The following is an 8764-nucleotide window of genomic DNA, read 5'->3' on the forward strand; positions in this document are numbered from 1 at the left end:
ATATATATATATATATATATATATATATATATATATAATTATACATACACATTATCGACTATATCAAGTTTAAATACGTACTATATACATCACATATATATATACTTATACATACACATACACACTATCAACTATATCAAGTTTAAATATGTACTATATACATCACATACGTACACGAGTATATTATCCAATAATATAATGCAACATATTTCATATACATTCTTGGATGAGTTATCGATTAATTTGATTAGCTTACATTAATATAACTTCAACGTACAGTGTATTATTACTTCTATCATTTCAAATCAAGGTATTCAATATGTTTGGATAGATTCTACTACTTTTTGACTACATCGTTAATCGATCGATCACTACATTATATTTATTTTATATATTGAAACATAAGTAAAAGATAAAGATTATAATTAATGTAGTTTATTTATTTAATTTGATATATTTGTTGGTATAATTTTTTTTTACAAATCTAAGCTTGATTGACATTTATTATTATTATATTGATTATCGAATACGTGTGATCAATGTTATTTCAAAAATTATATATTAGATTTTACATATAATTATTTTTCAGTAAAAATCGACCACAAATGGTCTCTTTTTTATAATATTTCATTTTTTAATACAAAAGCGACCACAAGTGGTCGGTTTTTTAAAATTATTTTCTTTTTTATTGTTTTAATTTCCAAACCGACCACTTGTCGTGGCTGTTATAAAATATTTTAAATTTAATTTTTAAAATAAAATTGACCACAAGTGGTTGCTTTTTAAAATACTTTTTTATTATATATATGTACTCAAATATATATATATATATATATATTTGAGTACATATATATAATTATTGGTTTCTAAAAATTATTTACTTTTTTAGTTCAAAAACCAGCCACAAGTGGACGGTTTTTTAAAATTATTTTATTTTTTATATTAATCAAAAAATCAACCGTAAGTGGTCGGTTTTTAAAAATTATGTTCTTTTTATTTTAATAAAAAAACGACCACAACTAGTCGATTTTTTAAACTTATTTTTTTTATTTTAATTAAAAACCAATCATAAGTGGTTGATTTTTTAAAATTATTTTATTTTTATTTTAATTGTGGTTTTTTTTTTTTAATTTGCTTTATTTCAAGTTACTACTTTTAATTAGAATCTTTAATTATTAGGAGGAAATACTAGGAACACGTGTGGACGTAATTAGATTTTCCATTTAAGGGAGTTGTTGCTGCTAAACAACCACGACACGCGTCCTTTATTTTTTTTTTTATTTTTTTTTGACCATTTCAACTTTGGTTGTCCCTTTCTTCTCTTTTGCTTTGCTTATTCTATTTTCAATGAGCAACCTGCTTTAAATTGTTTTCTTTTTGGTTAAATTATCAAATATCCCCTTTACTAAAATTCGACACTTCAACCAAATTAAGAAAAAGGCTTAATACATAAACAACTCCTTAATTATCGGCAAATTTCATTTAAGACATTTGAATTATCCTTTCTTTTAATTAAACACGTGATAAAGTATTTCTATTAAGAATTTTCTATTCAAATTTTAAAATTATTGCGCATATTTTCAATTTCTCAGATATTAATCACTTAAAATATATCACCCCATTTCATTTAACAAGATATTAATACTAATAACCGGTAAAAGTTCAGATATGTTTCAATTGTATTTTATTGGAACAAAGTATAGCCCAGGTGTTCGATCCATTATTAAATTTATCGACAAACTTAAGGAATTGTCTATACATACAAATTAATTAAAGTAATAAAAAGTAAGAAAAGAACATTAATAATGTAGAATCAAATATAGGGATGATAATGCAAGATTGCAAGCTAATGTTCTTTAGCTGCTAATACAATGCCTTTGCTAGTAATAAAATATAGATTATTTGACTAGGGTTCCTTTGGTTGTAAGTGTATGCGGTATTATGGTACATGTACTAGATTCATCATTAGCAATATACTGATTTGGTTTCCTATTTTAAATATTCTCTTTGCCAGCACAAACAAGTATCCTCATAAGTTATGTAAAAACACTATAAAAAAGGTATATAGAATAAGAATATGAAAATTAATAATACGTCAATTTAATTAATTGTTGTCACTAAAACAACCCTCATTCATTAAATATTTTATTTCGACATGCATTACAGTCCCTACTACTTATCTTTGAACAAATGGACCCCTAACTTTATTATACATTGAGATGCGTTTAGTCACATATTAATACGGCAATAATTATAGAATATGGATACTCTTTTAATGATCAATAATAAAGTAATTGCTACGTAGCAATCAATAACGCAGGGATTGATATATAAAAAAGAATTATCTAATATTATATTGCCGACTAAAATAAGGCATTACTTATGTGAAAATTATTATGGAAAGCACTGAATTAGTTATGGCTTCTATTATTCGACGACTAGTCGAGCAGTGTGTCATCATGCAAGAATATAATCGGTTTCATGTGACATCGCTTTATTGAAAAATTATTATATTCTTTTCCACCCCGAGACGGCCGGTAGATCGGACCCCGGCCAGTGTAACCTGATCAATTTTGTAATTTTTTTAATCACTAGTCATTCTCTATTATTAAGAAACTACTGCTGATTTCTTTTTTTATTATCACAAACATTGTTTGCATATGCTAGCACAGTAGCGGTGTAGGGATATCTAGTCATCTAAATAAAAGTATATAGTATATATAGTGTATATTAACATGCAATCACTGTTTCTTTCAGATTTCTTTTTAATTTGCATCTTTCAATCATGCAATTCTAAACTTAACGAGCATAATAGTGGAAAAATTAAAATGTGCGCAAATTAATTTAAACAAAGCCGTTATTAAATATAAATATAGAATGAGCGTAGTGTGAACTCGATAGTGGTCTCTAGATAAACATTCACTTATAATCTCTTTCGAGTTAAATTTTGTACTCCATATCTTCATTAAAGACGGTGTTCTGAGTAAATTAAAAACAAGTTTGGAGTTTCCAGAAGATAAATACACTTATGAAGAGGTAGATTCAGATACAGAAAATGTCTTGAATTGTCAATGGAGCTTGGACAACACTACAAATTAGAATATTTTAAGTTTGTTTTCGTTGATGAATGAATAGAATATCACTTTAATAAGTGAACCGAAAAAATGTTGCTCAAGGAAATATAACATAGCTTTGGTCGAAATCTTCTCATGTTGATTTCTCTTAGTGAACAAGAAGAGAAATTACACTATAAAAAAACTGGTAAATTGTGACGGATTTTATGTTAATTTGTGACGGTTTTTAACCGTGACAAAAAGAATTGTGACGGTTTCGGAAAGTGCCACAATAAGCTTTGCCACGAGCAATATTGTGGCGGTTTTTCGAAATCTCCCTGACGTCCGTCACAAAATGAATTTTGAATTTGTGAAATTTTTTTAAGTTAATAAGTGACAGCTTAGAACCCTCGCAATATGATATTAATGTTTCAAAAAATAAATATTGCGGAAGTTTATAAACCCCCGCAATATGATCACAATGTCACAAAAAAAATACTGTGGTGTTCTATAAATCCCACAATAAAATACTAGTTTGTTTTCTTAGAAAATTATGTGGGAGTTTTCAACCACTACAATATGAAATTAGTACTTAAAAAAATAATAATTGGTGGCAATTTAACTCCGCTACAATATTTTTGTTGCTTCCACCATCTTCTCCCTCGTTATGTATCTCCTCTGTCTATCATTAGACTAGTAATCAGGACAAAGAACGTGGGGTACATGCCATTTTTCCTGTCATTTGCCGTTATCATGTCCTGCTCTTACTGGTTTATCTATGCTCTACTAGGAATGGACCCATTTATTGGCACGTGCAACTGATCTTGTATTTCATTTACTGACAAGAAAAGATTAAACAAGATTAGATTTGCTGCTGATGAGTCCATACAGATGGGAAAAGTGCCATAGCAAATAACGTTAAGTCATATAATGATGAGAAGCAATCAAATTTTCATGAAGATAATCAGCACTCCAACCATGACCAAGTGTAGACAAGTTATAGAAGATCAAGTTCGTGGCCATTCAAAATTCAGTGATTTTGTTCAGAATCTGTTCCTTTTGATTCCAAAATCATTTTGATGTGAGCTAATAATATTATAAAGACGTAACAGTGCGTAAGGAATGGTGGAATATCTTCATATCTGAATTAAAAATTCATGATCAAAGATGAGCAAGAGAAAAAAAGACGAGCCCAAATTAATATCACGCATACCTCTCAGAACTAGTTTTCCTCTTCTGCTCCTCGGCTTTCATTAACGCATCTGAACTATGATTCTTGTTCAGCAGTCACGTACAAAGAGTACTGCTCCCTTCCCACCATGGCCATCAAAGACCTGTCACTAAAACAATTTGCATCAGAGATCGATTAATATCAGATGCTAGATAAGCTAAGAATTTGTAGAAAACTTGGCTTATTATCTCGAGTTTTCCTCCACTTCTCCTAAGAAAATCCTATTCTATATAAAGGCGTAGAGTGATTCTAAATGAAAAACAAGTATTAGACATTATGCGTGGTCCTAATGGGAAACTTATAAGATAAGCTTCTTATACCTGTAGGTCCAAGTGTGAGATCCTATGCCACACGGCCACACAGGTGAAGATTCTTAGTCCTATTGAGCTCAACAATACAAATCAAATATTGCGGAAAGATACAAATGCACATACTAGTATATTGAGTAAATAGTCAAGTTTATATGGTTGTGATGCTCAACGAGTTTAAAGAACTTACTCCATAAAAGGAGATAGATTCCTCACCACAAATACTATGACCAAAGTTCTTAGCCATGTCTGTAATACAGATGTGAGTATCTTTCATATCACGACGGCCTCCAATGTCAGACCACTCACCAGACCTAAGAGTTGGGAGGAATTTATTGAAGGGTATCTGCTTACGGTCTACAATAGTCGTATCCTCAGATATACTTCCCATCTGAAGAACAAAAGAAAGAACTTAATTGTAAGGCAATGAAGAAGTTCACAGGCATGCCACAATCAGCTTGGATGTTATATTGTTGTTCAAGTGAACTTTATATTTAGAAAAGAAGCTAAAAAGAATTATTTCAACAAACGATACAGAAGGAGCATAGAGACATGAAGGATACTACTTAACTACGTAGATTGGACTTTCCAAAAATGTTGTATCATGTTGAATCATTCAAAAATGCACTACTTTTGGAAGATCCTACACGCAGAGTTAGAGCAACATAGCTACTCAATGATTTGACTGTTGAAGGAACATTCAAAGAAACACAAAATAGAAAAGGGGCAGCCGAGTGTACTAAAGCTTCCGTTATGTGCAAGGTCCGGAGAAAGGCCAAACCCTTCAAAAAAAACACAAGATAAGTGTAAATAAAGTAACTACTATGATTTGCTGTCTTATCCAAGAAAACTTTTATGATTTACTAAGGGGCATAGAAATAAACCAAGGTTCTACATGTGTACAGTGGAGAGCCCATATCGTTCAAATTAGTTTTCAAAAGATTGAGATCTCTAATTATCATCAAGAATTTTTTTACAAATATCTCTCAACCAGAAAGACCAGTAACACCGTGGGAACAGATGAAAAAGTCTACCAAATCCATCTACCAAGTCCCACACTTCAACAGAAAAAAAGAATCCCAAGAAGTGAAAATTACAACAGATAAATACCCATAATTAACAAATAGACCATCTAACAAAAGTGGCAAAACCAAAAAGGTAAAACGAGAAACAAAGAAAAAGACATGCTAAGGTAGCAAATAGTAGAGGAACATGAAAGCCCCAAGCCAGCATCATAACAAATTATAATTGAAAACAACACAATTATTGTTCCTTCAAAGTCCATCTCCAATTACAATTACACCTTAAAAGGAATAAAAATCAAATCTTGCAAGATTAGTGGATGAAATTCCAAATTGACCAAATTCATTATACAAACAACTAACAGCTCTCAACATTCATTTACAAACCAAAAAACATCTCTAAAGCATAATCATAATGCCAAGTACACCTCAAATCCAAATTAGTTGGAGTCAACTATATATATCCAACAACAATAATCAACATACCTAGTGTATTCCCACAGTGGGGTCTAGGGAGGGTAAGATGTACGCAGTCCATACCACTACCTCCCAAGAAGTAGAGAGGTTGTTTTCGATAGACTCCGGGCTCAGGATAAAAGGACAGTAAACAAAGTCATAATAAAACATGAAACAAGATGAAATAACAGAAATAAAAAAAATCACCCTCCCCAAACTCCACTTAAGAGATTACACTTTGGTATGTTGTTGTATCAATAAATCCAGAAATTCTAAGGAAAGCACAGGCAAAAATACACCTTGGACAAGACTTCCTGATTGATGAATCTGATTTGGCAGAGCCTCCATTCATACGATCCATCATTGATCAATGAGACATTGCGGATGCATCCAGTAACTCCTTTAGTTGGCATTGGGCTCAATTTCTTCAATTCCTTCAGTGGGAAATTTTCAACTGCGGAATCATCTGATATGGATGAGTAAAGGAATTGGATTAGTAATGTCACAGAAGATTCAGCTTTTATTCGAGAAATGTTCCCGACCAAATATGATCGAACTTCTTTCCGTCCTTTCATCCTGGCCATAATTGTACCCTCATTATGTCCCAAACAAATATACATTTTTTAAATTCCAACTTTATTCTTTCATTCAAGTGAGATTCTGGGAGTATACTAGGTATATTGTTGTTGTAAGTGAGATAGTGAGAAAAATATAATAAATACAAAAAATAATGACATATGGTGACAACTTGTACGTGCAGAGAATAATTTATATCTGCAAACTCTATGCCTTATTATTCATGAAAATAGTAGCTTATGGAACTCCGTATGGCCGGAAGGACATGAAGGTAACCATAACACAAGTATTCGTATGTTGACAGAGGATAAAAAGTCTAAGCCAACAAGCAGTACGTACAGGGGTGGACCTACGTAGTGGCAAGGGGTTCACCCGAACCACCTCGACAAAAAATTACGTTGTATATATAAGGTAGAAAATCTACATTTATGTATATATATTAATTTTGAACCACCTGACACAAGATTGTTGGATAGCTTAGTGGTACAATCTCCACTTCTTGGGGTGCTACTTCAAGCTTGGTTGCGGGTTTGATCCCCATCAGGCTCTTTTTTTACAGCTGGACACCTACAGAACAAAAAAGAAGAAGCCTACAACTATTTTCTTTTTTAAAAAAAGTAGAGCTGGACACCTACAGAACAAAAAAGAAGAAGCCTACAACTATTTTCTTTTTTAAAAAAAGTAGACTGAAACCTACAGCTGGACGCCTACAGAACAAAAAAGAAGAAGCCTACAGCTATTTAAAAAAAGACTACATACCTCACTTGCTATATAAAAAAAATAACTTTAAAATAAGTTAAAATATAAGTTTAAGTATAAGCCTAAAAAAAAGACTACATACCTCACCTGCTATATAAAAAAAATAACTTTAAAATAAGTTAAAATATAAGTTTAAGTATAAGCATAAAAAAAAAACTTTAAAATATAAGTTTAAGTATTTTATATTTATAGACTATATACTATTATGTCCCTTGAAATTATATTTTGTTGACTTATTCACACATTTATTTTTTTATTTGTCGAACCCCCTGAAGAAAATTCTAGGATCCGCCACTAAGTAGGTATATACTCAAAAGACTCATCTACTAGTATCACAGTCATAGGTGGATCCGAGATTTGAAGTTGAATTCCTTCATCGACTTCAAGTTTATATAGACAAAAAGAAATAATTAAGTTTACAATAGAATAATTATAGATATTTAGGAAATTTCTAAACATATATATGAAGTCTGGGCAAAAGTTATTGAGTTCACAGGAACCCGTAATCAAAACTGTGAATTTAAAATATTAAATGGCTGATCAGTTCAAGAGGAAGATAGGCAACATTGATCAAATGACCACAACAACTTATAATTCATTTATGTTGCACAGGTAGGATATCTCATGATAGTTTTGCTTCTCTCCAGATAAAACTTCAGGAGTGTCCACAAATGAAATATGGTCAAGGAGCTATCAAGTAATAAAATTAATTAGACTAATTATTGAATTACGATGCATAGTATGATAATGTAAAAGGAATTACTAGACATTGAATCACAGAATGTGGCAACCGGGAACACTCAAATTTTGATAAAAATGCTCCACCAAACTTTGTCAAATCCGTGATCGAAAAGTTAGCCTGAACAATAATAGTGTTGCCAGGAATGCTTCTTTCATCTGGACCAAACAAAGCAAAAAATCACCATAAGACACTAAAATCGCGAAACCACTACCTTAAACAAAATGTACAATCAAATTGTGTCGCTAATGTATTGCCAAGAAAACCTTATTAGAAACGAATGACTGCAAAGAACTATTAGTTTTACTACTATTGTGATTACTACAATTAGAATAGGATCTATATATCTTTAACCAAGGACATAAAACATATGGAACAAAGGTAGAGAAATTGGACGGTACTTACCGTAACCACAATAAATCAATCAATTGTTGGCTCTGGTCCGATGTGTGCACCTATTTCAACCAAAAGAGATAAGAAAAGAACAAACAGAAGAATCAACATTAGTAACAAATGACAGGTATTAAATAAATATATAGAAATTGGTCATACTAACCTGGATAATTGCACTTTAGCAAGTGTTTGATAAAAGTGGTTTTTCTTGTCGAGTTTTGACCCAA

Source organism: Capsicum annuum, chromosome 2 (assembly GCF_002878395.1).
Source record: "Capsicum annuum cultivar UCD-10X-F1 chromosome 2, UCD10Xv1.1, whole genome shotgun sequence".
NCBI lineage: Eukaryota > Viridiplantae > Streptophyta > Magnoliopsida > Solanales > Solanaceae > Capsicum > Capsicum annuum.